Source organism: Sturnira hondurensis, unplaced genomic scaffold (assembly GCF_014824575.4).
Source record: "Sturnira hondurensis isolate 20B ecotype Veracruz unplaced genomic scaffold, ASM1482457v3 Scaffold0001932, whole genome shotgun sequence".
Classification (NCBI taxonomy): Eukaryota; Metazoa; Chordata; class Mammalia; order Chiroptera; family Phyllostomidae; genus Sturnira; species Sturnira hondurensis.
In genome coordinates this window covers 281,995-294,175 of record NW_028074563.1, presented here as the reverse complement: position 1 = coordinate 294,175, position 12,181 = coordinate 281,995, and positions in this window count along the sequence as shown.

Genomic DNA, 12,181 nt, shown 5'->3' with positions numbered 1-12,181 from the left:
AAAATATTCCAGAAAGGAGAAGAGTAAGTTCACTAGGACTGAAAATAATGCAATAAACAGCAAGTGTGGAAGTCCAGTGTTTGAGGAGTTTTGAAAAGGAGAATGGGGTCAGGATTGACCCAAGGGCCCCATTTAAGGGACCTACCCTCAGGGAGTGTCTGTCTGTCACAGGGGGTAAGAAACTTTCATCCCTGCACATTGAAACAACTTCACCCCAGAGCTCTGCCCCTTCCTGATGGGACATCTCTTCCATCCACACAGACATGATAGGCTTTTCTGGGAAAAGATGGGTTTGGGGTGTAGACCCCAATCAGGCCTGACATATTCTACCCAGAATGGAAACAGAAATGTCCACTCAGGAAGTGCGATAAGAGTTTTATAGATTGGGACCACTCTGTGGAAACTCTTTAGGTGTCACTGTATGTGACAAGTGACAGACATGTTCAAAAGTACAACAAGGGCAAGGTCGTGGTTAAGGGCAGGATGAGCTAAGAGTAGGATCTGGGGAATGGAAAGAAAGTGGTAAGAAAAATCCTGAGAAAATAACCTCCTTAATGGCTCCTGAAATTCTGTTCCCACCTCTGAAGTGTGCTTGTGTGGACTGGACCCCAAAGGGGAAGGAGAGATTTTGGAGCACAATTAAGAGGCAGCTGGCTGCCTAGTTTCAATGAAGTCCCCTGGGTGAGGCGAAGTGGTTGTGGATCCATGTAGTGCTGGTGAGACTTAAAATTGAATGGACATTTGAACACCCAACATGGACAGTTGGGAGGAACTTGTCAGCCAAACCCAAAGGGCATGTTATCTTGTAAAATAAAAAAGTCAACAGAACATTTAACAACATCCACAGTTTCACTGCAGAATATAACATAGATCCAGAAGATAATATTAAATTACTAGACATAGAGGAACAGGACATCTGTAAGTGTAGTAAAGACAATCAACAGATGATAGCTCAGAAATGATCCACATGTTCGAATCACCTGACAGAAGACTGAAAAACTAGACTCTTGCTACAGTGATGGCCTAAGTAGAAAAAAGCCTCTTGCAATGAATGAAAATGGAAACTCTTAGTCAAGAAACAGAAAATAATAAAGATGACAAATGAACACATTAAAAGTGAAAACTACACTAGATGGCAGGAATGGCATTTCTCCATCACAGGTAGTCTTCTATAAGTATGAGAGCATAGCTTTTCATCGGAAATTATTCAAAATGAACACACATTTTTAAATGAAAAGAATTGCCGGTGAGATGTAAGATAACAAGAGAATTCGTAAACATGTAAATGGAGTCTCCAAAGTTGAAGAAATAGCAGAAGAACATCTCATGGCCAAAACACTCAAAGTTTTTTAAAACATATGAACCTATAGATTCAAAAAGCTCACCCAAGCCCTGCACATGAACCATGAAATAGAACAAAGCAAGGACCACCGAGTCCACTCCTTGTTTCTGTAGAAACCCTTCTAGAGTCCTCCTTAGGCTTCAGTAACTATTCAGTTGATAGTAAAATGTCAGCCACAGAAATTTATTTCCTGCAAAGTCACTGAAAGCACTTCTCTCCCTCTCCCTCTCTCTCCCTCTCTCTCCTCCCTCATCTCTCATAACACAACCTCAAATCTTAAGGCCACTTCTCCCTCTGCCTGACGTGGTGCTGTGATATCGTGTCACTATTGTGGCACCTCAGGTGACCTGCTTCCACAGGAGCAAGAGCTGCTCCCCAGTGCATCTCAGGATCCCGGGGGAACATAGAGAATGGAGACCACACACCTCGGCAGGAGCAGATTAAGATGCTGGATTAAAAGTGAGTGAACACATATGTCTATGCCTTCCTCCACAAAACACAACCAACACTGTGTTGGAAGAATTCAAACACATGAGAAAACAAGGACAACGGTAACAGGAAAATAGAAAAAAAAGAGTCAGGTATTTGATGCCCATGTGTTACCTGACATACGCAGGTCAACGCCCAATCCCAAGGCTGTGGGAACTCTTACCTGAGATATCGGTTGAATTCCAAGTTGGCTGTGGTGTCCAAGTGATGAAGGAGAGTAAAACCACAGTTAGAATGAGTGGGGAAGCTTTTAGAAAAGTGCTACATGCTATTGGGAACAGTCAACCTGAACCGAACCACGCAAAAACGGTGATCAGAAAGAATCAACTTTTGAAAGAAGACACACACTGATTCATACCATAATGTAACAGTGGATATATGTGGGATAGAATTCAAAATTACACATGAATCATGAAGGTAATCTCGACTGAGTAAAAAAGACATTGACCACATGCTACCCCCACTATGACAGGTATCCTGGACTTTTCCCCAAACACTTTAAAACAGCTATTTAAAAGCTGATAAAAGAAGTAAGGGGGAAACCCTCTGGAAATGAGCAGAGATATAGAACATCTCAGCTGAGAAGTACAAGATATAAGGAAACAAAAATAGCAAACAAAAACAAAGGAACTACACTCTATGGAATTGACTAAAGACCAGAAAACAAAAGACTAGAGACCTCTAAGCCATCCCAAAGGAAACTGTACAATGTAAAATGTAGAAAAAAATGAAGTAATGAAATCTAAAGGTATCTGTGAACTTAAACTTGAAGTGCCTAATACATACAAAATTGAAGAGATACACAGAGGAATAGAAGGAAAACTATAATCCAGAAACTCAACAAACCCCAAGCACAAGAAACATGAAAAAGAAGGAAAGGAAAAAAGATAGGAATAGAGAGAAAAGGAAACAGAAAGGAAAGAAAAAAACTGCCACAAGGCAAATTCACCCAATTCTTCGTTCTAGGGACCTTTGTCAAGACCCTTCTTTGGCTTCTGTAACTATTCCTTCATTCATTAGTAAAATACCAACCATGGAATTTTACTCCCTGAGAATCCTCCTTGGGTTGGGAATGTGGAAGTGATGGCCGCGAGGGAAACAAAAATTAGAGTGGGTAGATGTTGTCACATCAGCAGAAAAACTTCCAGACCCGCTCCCCGCTGGCATTAACGTTAAGAGAACACAGTACACTGGCCCCTCCCCTCACCAGCTCTTTCTTGACAAAAGGCAAAGTGAATGACTCAGGCTGAGAGTGGTCCAAGAATTGTAGATGCTGTGGGTATTGTAATGAGAAGCCTTGTGCTTTAGAGATGTTGCACCCTTTGACTTCTTAACTCTGGAGATCCTCTTGTTCCAGACTTTTCCTCACACACTCCAAAGCTCACCCCAGGGGAAGGTAACATTCCTACAGAGTTGACAGCAATGGGACTGTCCCGAAATATTCGTGTGTTAGGCCTGGACCATTATTTGCACTTTCTGGTGTGAACTAGGTTCATCTCAACATGAGTCGTGCACCAATGTCCAAATCAGCAACTGCTAAATCTCTCTCTCCCTGCCCAGAGGAGCGATGGCAAACTGTGCTGGGAAAACGTGCTGAGTCAGGCAGCAGAAAACGTCTGACAATATTCCTGCTGCAGACCCAGTGCCTGCCCATTACTCAGGAAGGCCATGTGCCCAATTCCGAGTCCCCTTCTCTCCCTTCTGGGCTTTGAGTGTCATCTTCAGGAAGGGATCACGTAAACTCCCAGAAAAGCTCCCCCAACATTGACCCTGAGCCTTTGTCAAGGTTAATGGCCCTCCCAGGGCCCCATCTGATAGACACATTATCCTTTTTCCCCATCATCTCATGTGTTGCTTTCTACTCTCTGCTTGGAAGTTGCAAATTGTTTGAGGATGATAACTAGGTGGAAAGAATATGGAGAACAGCAAAGAAGGGATTAACACCAAGGCAGGACACTAGCCACTGTGGGCCGGGTAGACACTTGTATCCTCCGTGAGTAGGGGTAGCGTGGGGTAGATGTAGCTTCCATTTGTCCTTCTCTCTAAATCGTTCATCATCACTTCACACACCCTTCTTCAGGTATGATATGCTCATAATAAGAGAAATTTAGAAACATAAAAGGAAAATGCACCCGAATGCTTTTTTTTTTCTCCTACCTACAACAGAGAGGCAGAATAAATGCAGAAGTTGACAAAGTGCCCATGAGCAAACACAAGAAAAAGTGAAAGAATTGCCCTTGTGGGCTTTTTGGAGTCCATGGCAACAAATTCACGAGTAATCCTTGAACAAAGTAACTGGAAAGGAAAGAGAAAGAGCCAAGCTCAAAGGCAAAGCCCCACCTCCTGCTATTCTGATGAAGCAGAGTCTGTCCTTCCTTGCTGTCCCTCACTCTGCAGGTCCAGGGCACGTCCACACAGCAGGGGAGAAGCAGGAACGATGGCCCTCAGTGTGGAATCATTCAGAGGCTCAAATATGAGACTACAGTGATGCCTGGGTACCTACTACGTGACTCCCCCCAAACGAATTCTTTTCTAAATGTGATCTGACTGTGTAATAGTCAATAAAAACCTTATGAGGAAGGGTGTTCCTTAGTCAAAGAGGAAGGGAAGCCATCCTCTCCTGTTTTTTGGCATTTAGTTTAGAAAACTTGTGTTGTAAATTCTTTCCCGTCTTCTTGAAATTGTATGTAAATCTACAAAATATCTAAAAAAGCCCCTATGTGGGTTAACAACCAGGGGTGTCTTTCTCTAGGACCTGAGTCACAGATCTTTGAAACGCAAGCATCAAGGAGGAAAGTGTCCCCACAATTTACAGTTTGCATGGAAGCGTGGGGCCCTTCCTTTCCTGAGAGACTGGATCCAAGTCCAAGCCTACCTCTGGCCATAAACACATTAGAAATGTATTTTTCTGACATATTTTGGATATTAACCCCTTGTGGGATACAGGTTTTGAAAACATCCTCCCCTTCCACAGGTTGTCTTCACTTTGTGAAGATGCCCAGGAACCCCACCACACCTGTGGAGCTCTGATGGCTCACAGGCACAGGTGAAAACCCCAATGGCCCTGCCTCTGCTTACAGGCTTCCTCTGCAGAGACACATGCCCTGTGGGTAGGTGCCGCCTCTGAACAGCTTGAAACAGACCAGGGGCCATGCGTTGAGATGTTCAGATTCTGTGAACAGAGGCCCTTGCCCACTGTTTGGTGACTCAGCTGCTTAGATGATTGAGGTGCTGGTCATTTCCTGTGGGGGCAGGGAGTAAAAGAAGGTAACTGGGGCAAGATTGGAACAGAACTGAAGAAGAACATTATGAGAAAGTTATTAGGGAAGTTGAACATCTATTCTGGTTTGCCCAAGAATGAGGCCAGTGCCTAGACTGACACTGTAGAGTCTGGGAAAGTTCTAGAACTGGGAAGACATGGTCATCCTATCAGGCATTCTAGAATTTAAGGCTGTTTTCAAAGGAATTCGACAGAATCCTGCATAGATATGTAGGGGTTGGTGAACTTTGGGGTTCATGAGAAGTGGGAGTCAGGTAGCAATCTGGCAGGTTCCCCAAAGAAGCAGGACACACAGGAAGGTCCTGGAAGAACTGAGGACAACCTGCTGTTTCTTTCCTTGTGGAACAAAGAGCTCATTTTAAAAAGAGCTCATTTGAATGAGGAGGCAGTGTATGAATGGGGCTGTGTCCCAGACAGGGTTTCAGGGTTCTGGAGGGGGCAGGGCAGGAGTGAGGGGCAGGGAGACTCTTAGAGACCAGGGAGTCATCAGTCCCATTCTCCAAGCTCAGCCCCAAGCTCAGTCAAAGATGAGGGACAATGAGAAGAAAAATGTGTTCTGCTTATCTTCCTTCTCTCAACAATGTGCAGACATTCTCTCAGGTGCTGTTGCTTAGGGAATACACGTGCAGAACAATGACCCCCACAGGGAACTATTGTGACTAGAACATTGGTGAATGCAGAGTTGAATATGACAGTCATTTTGTAACCGAATGCAGGTCCAGCTGACCTCTGCTTTGAAAGTCAGTACTTGAGAGGGCAGCTGATGTAAGAGAAAGTGGTTTTATTCAGGTGGCAGCCACCTGGAAGATGAGGGACTCTCGTTTCAAAAGTCATCTTAACCTTTCAGACATCCTGGCTAGTTTTCATAGGGCAACTGTGGGGAGAGGGGAACTGAGGAATTCCTGGTGATGTGCGTGCAGTTTCTCTTGTGTGGATTCAGTGTCACCTCCTGTGGAAATCCTCATGTGGTGTTAAAGCCCCGTCTGCAGCTTGACTGCTGATGTCTGGGAAGAGGAACTGCAGGGCAGCGTCCCCGTGGGTTCTGATGTTTGTTGCTGACACTCACCCAATTTCTTGTTTTCGGGCTCATTGCTTGGTTAGGCAGAAGCTGCACCTGCTTGCGTGTATAAAATACTTATAAAGAAACTTTTAACATAAGAATCTTCTTTGAGTTTGTTAGTACACTCTGTTCTGTCGATACCACCTGATTGATATAATTGGTTTATTTCAATCACTGTTACATCCCTGGAGAACTGAATCCAGGGCGGTGAGTAGCTGAGTTGGTGGAAAATTCAAGTCAGAGGTTCCTGAAAACAGCAGAAGGTGCACCAGGCAGGCTTGTGCTTCACTCNCTTATAAAGAAACTTTTAACATAAGAATCTTCTTTGAGTTTGTTAGTACAGTCTGTTCTGTCGATACCACCTGATTGGTATAATAGGTTTATTTCAATCACTGTTACATCCCTGGAGAACTGAATCCAGGGTGGTGAGTAGCTGAGTTGGTGGAAAATTTAAAGTCAGAGTTCCCTGAAAACAGCAGAAGGTGCACCAGGAAGGCTTGTGCTTCACTCTGCCTCTTATAGTGAAGAGAGGGATGTGCCTCTGGGGACAGAGGACAAGAGGAAGCCAATATGACACCTTGAAAATACATTCAGACAGAGTGTATTTCTCTGAAGTTCATGGCAGCAGAGGAGATGAGAAGAAAGGGAACCCCAGGCCATGTTGCATGACCCCGTTGGCTCAGGGGGAGGGAGCATCTTCAGAATGAGGAGGGATTCTGAAAGGGGAGGGCAGATTTTGGCCTCACTTCCCCATGAACTTGCACCAAGGTGGTAAGTTCCACTGCCCACATATGAAAAAGAGTGATAATCAGCCTCGTCCTCAGACTGGAGCCCAGAGATGATCAAGAAGGCTGTGTTTCCTGTCTTGAAGCCAGAGAAGGGATCAGGGATCCCAGAGGACCGAGTATTTACATAATTAATCAGAAGTGTGGGGGCTGTGCCTGGACGCTGTTGATACCAGGAGACATAATTATAACGCCCAATGTCTTTACTGCTTCCAGCACAGGAAATGGTGACAGACTGTCCCACAGCCCCAGACACTGAGGGAGGTTGAGTCAGGGCATCCTGAACCAAGGGACCTGAAAAGAGCAAAAGCACACTTGGGTAAGTTCAGTGCTGGGGCCCAGGTGAGACTAAAACAGGAGATGAAGGATCAGCCCATATGCCCCTGGGATCCCTTCCCTGGAGGCCTCACCTGAGCCCTCAGTGATGAGGGGNCTGTGCCTGGGCGCTGTTGATACCAGGAGACATAATTATAACGCCCAATGTCTTTACTGCTTCCAGCACAGGAAATGGTGACAGACTGTCCCAGAGCCCCGGACACTGAGGGAGGTTGAGTCAGGGCAGCCTGGGCCCAGGGACCTGAAAAGAGCAAAAGCACACTTGGGTAAGTTCAGTGCTGGGGCCCAGGTGAGACTAAAACAGGACATGAAGGATCAGCCCAGATGCCCCTGGGACCCCTTCCCTGGAGGCCTCACCTGAGCCCTGAGTGAGGAGGGTGAGGAAGAACAGAGTCCAGCCCATAGCAGAGATGCTCCAAGAACACTGCCTCTGAGCCCCCAAACTTGGTCCTGGCTCCCCCAGACCTCACTTATCCCTTCCCCCTGCCTCAGAGAAGGGAGGGGCCTTCATGCAAATCTGCTGCCTGCACCTGCCTGTCCCTATGCTCCTCAGACCCAGCCCTTGATTCTAGATATTCTGCACAGTGGTCAGAGAGCTCAGCTGAGGGCTTAAAGGCCTTTGATCTGCACATTCTTTATCTGGAGAAGCTGAGCCTGTGACAGAGCCCAGGAATGAAGAGAATCTTGGGTGTCCCTTTCTTTTCTATTGCAAGGATCACTGTGGTTCCCCCCTGAGGAATCTTAGGAGTTCAGCTTCTTGCTCTGAGGGATGAAGGTGAGGAGAGGGAGGAAGGCAGGATGGTAGAGATTCATGCTCAGTTTCCAGGGATGACAGGCAAAGCTGGGCACTTGTCATTTTCCTTCACAACTCCCTGGCCCTTCTCCTAGGATGGCTTCTGATGCACAGCTCTGTGCCCTGCCTGTGCATTGGCTGTGTCCTGAGTCTGAGCCATGGAGTGCACTTATTGAACCTTGTATAAAGAACTTACTGGGGTATAACAGATTTGGGGCCCTACCCCCACCTCCCTTTAGAGATCCTAAGGGGACACAGCTCCTAGGACTTCATACAGGTCAGGCTAAACCACAGCCAGGCCCTTCCCCATGTCATTATCCTCACCATCCTCTGGTAGCCATAGACAGTGTGACATGTTCCAGGAATGGCACCTGAGTGGGAGCTGAAAATCCTGCTCTGCTCCTACACCTACTATCAATACATTGGACAGACAACAAAATCAACCTTAGCTGGAGGGTCGCATCAGAAAAATGGACTGACAAGAGGCCAATTGGCTCCTCAAAATGTTAACAGAAAAAATATTGCTTGGAAGAGAGGGAACACAATAGGATTCAGAGGAATATAATAGGAAGCAGGACATGGACTCCAAGATGAAAGGATCAAGAAGAAGGGACCTTGGGTCAGGATTGTTCTGAGGGCACAAGCTCCGGGACCTCTCAATAAGTCAGTCTGTCCAATGGGACAGGCGATGTTCCTTGTCTCACCCACATAGTGCACACTGACCACTGACGTGGGAGCTCTGTGCCTTCCTGAGGCAAAGTCTGTTCATCAACAGAGAGGTGCTTACCCTAAGGGGTGTCTGGAGTTACACTGGTTGGGTGCTAGGGCTCCAATTACAGCTAACTGATCCTCCCAGAATAAAAATGTCCCCTCAGGAAATGGACAGGTATTCTATGGTGTGTGAATGTTCACAGAAACCTATTTTGGCATCACTGTTAATATCTTATGACAGACATTTCCAGGTGAACAAGGGAAGAGACTTCATGACTAAGGGTGGGAGAGGCTGAAATTGGGCTTCTGAGGTGGAGGGAGAAGGAAAATGATGTTTGGGGGAAGTGATATTTTCAGCTTTGTGACTATTGCTTGTGTGTTTTCCACATTTAGATGCTGCATTACTTTTTACACTAGTTTAGACAATAATGTGTACAATTTGAGAGAGCTAATAAATCAATGACCCGCTCAGAAATATACCAGGCATGGCCTGCATGCCTGGACCAGAGACCAGAAGTCTGAATCTTCTTCTCTCTTAGAATCACTGTGGCGGGGCCCCTTTGGGACACAGCAGGTGTCCAGGCATTTTCTGCAATAGGCAAATGTCTGACCTTTGTGAGGATCCACCTTGACCTCTGTTCCATGTCCTATTACTGCAAATTGAGGATCCTCCTTCCAAGCTACAGGTGTCCAATTTCATTTGAAATATCCTGGACACATATGCCCACACATTAAGGTATGAAACAGTTAAAAGAAACAAATTGCCATCAGTTGGGAGGAAAAGGACAAATAGAAAAAAATCATTGTTAATCAATTACATCAATGTATATAAATTAAACATATACACAATTAACCTCAATTCACTTATCTGTCTGTACAAATTAAAACTGATGTTTCTCTGCATAAACACAATTTCTTAAGAAAAGTAAAATATGTGGAAAAATGCTGTGGAAAACACGTGACACCCAACGCTGAAATCTGTAGGCAGTTGAGGCGGAATCTGAGTATTGATCATCTGGTTACATTGACGATGCCACCTGGGGGGTGATTTTACAGTGAGGACACCGAAACATTGAAATCTCTCTACTGAAAATCATCTGGCACATTTTGACAAAGTTAGACAAACAGTCACCAAAAATTTCAATTAAGAGAGAGAGAGAGAAATTGTATTACTTGAGAAAATGTGGGTCGCCATATCTGCAAATTGTTTCCTGTATCAAGAAAACAGATACACAGAGAGATGATTTTTCCAGAAATGTCCTATGGGGAGTAATCCTGTTTACTCAACATCTACCTACTGGTTTTCTACGTACTGCACAATACAAAACACCTAACGACCCCCTGAAAAGGAAATGGTTGCACCACCTCAGAATCAGAAATAAAGGAGGAGCATTGGTGGCGACCTGACCTCCTACTCACATGTAGAATATTCATTTAGAAAATGGGTCGTGTTATATGTTTGGCGGGCAAGTTCTGGATCGCTCCAAAGATAAAGACCAGAACTCAGCTCCCCCACTTCCTATTTGTTGCCTCCACAAAGACACACCCTACAGGCACTGCACTCTCTGTCCTGAATTGGACCAAAGCTGGGCTGTGACTCAGGGCTGTATTCTCTGTCTTCAAGAGAAGACGCCCCTTCCTCTTGGTGCTCTGACCAGTGATTGGCTCTAGGGTCAATCTAAATCATTCTTTGTGTCATATGGTATTAAAGCATGGAGGTAATTACCATTTTGTGGGAACTAAAGAATATAATGAAAAAGGACTGTGAAAAAATTAAAATGTGTGAACATGGTGAGAAAGACCGAGTTAGTGGATAAAGTGACCAACATTCTGGCTTAAACAGGATTGAGGGCCCCCTGGGCACAGTGCGACTTCCGGGACTAAAACCCAGAGAGTGAGGATGGCCATCTACCAGGTCTTCTTGAACTTAAACCCAGTGCCCATCAGAAGGTCAACAACATCTTGCACAGATAGTTAATTCTTGTGTGCTTAGTGATCATCATAATGTGAAGTCTAGCTAAAAATGTGTTTAGATAGCCGAGCAAATTAGACTTCAGTGAGAACTCCAGAGGAACAGGAGAGAGGCTCACCAAATATCTCTTCTCTGTAGAACCATAAACCATTTTGGGAAGATCCCATTCTAATGAGAAGACAGTCACGTGCTGGGCAGTTTCAAATCTTCGTCATTTGTGGACATAGAGCGAGGAAGGTACAGGGAAGGAATGAGAAGAAAAGCAATACCGGGATTAACACCAAAGCCAGCACAGTGGCTCTTTGGGGGATGGGAGAGATGGATATGCTTTGGGTGGGTTGAGGTGGTTCCTATTTATTATTGTTTCTTAAACTGTGAATATTCATCTTACACACTCTTCTTTGGGAATGATGCATACAATAGCAAAAGTAATTTAGAAAAGTAAACTAAAACATACCTGAAATTTTTTCCTTTCCTTAGCTACATAGAGAAAGCTCAGAACAAATGTAGGCAGGGACAGAGTTTTTTATGACAAACTGTGAGTGGAAGGTGAAACAGTCGTCCTTTTAGCCTTTTGGAGGTGGTGGAAAGTCACCTAGAACACTGGGCACTGGGAAAGAGAAAGAAACAGCCAGTAGAAAGACGAGGTCCCCTTGCTCAGTTGAAACTGAGACCCAGGCCCCTGCGGGCCCCCTCTGCTTCATCCTGGACATGCTCAAGAAACAGGTAAGAAGAAAGAAAAATGCTCCTCAGCAGGAACTCCTTACAAAAAGCCTGGAAAAATGAAAGAAAAATGAAGCTTTGGCTGCCGCCTATAGATCTCCCTGATAGTATTATATTTTTATTTCCTCACGTGAAGTGATGTATACCTCGGGGTTTACATGCCCTAGGTCCCAAAAGGATCCCTCTGCCCTTGGTTTGTGGCAGAAGAGACGGATAAACTGATGGGAGCCCATCAATTGATTAATGAATAAATGAAATGAGACCTATCCATACACTGCAGTATTATTCAGCCAGGACAAATAATGAAGTCCTTATACACAGTTCAATCTGAAGGAATCTTGAAAATACTTTGGTAAACAGAGAAAATCAAACAAAGGCCAGGAAGTGTGTGATCTCACTTGTGTGCCATGTCCGGAANATTAAAGCATGGAGGTAATTACCATTTTGTGGGAACTAAAGAATATAATGAAAAAGGACTGTGAAAAAATTAAAATGTGTGAACATGGTGAGAAAGACCGAGTTAGTGGATAAAGTGACCAACATTCTGGCTTAAACAGGATTGAGGGCCCCCTGGGCACAGTGCGACTTCCGGGACTAAAACCCAGAGAGTGAGGATGGCCATCTACCAGGTCTTCTTGAACTTAAACCCAGTGCCCATCAGAAGGTCAACAACATCTTGCACAGATAGTT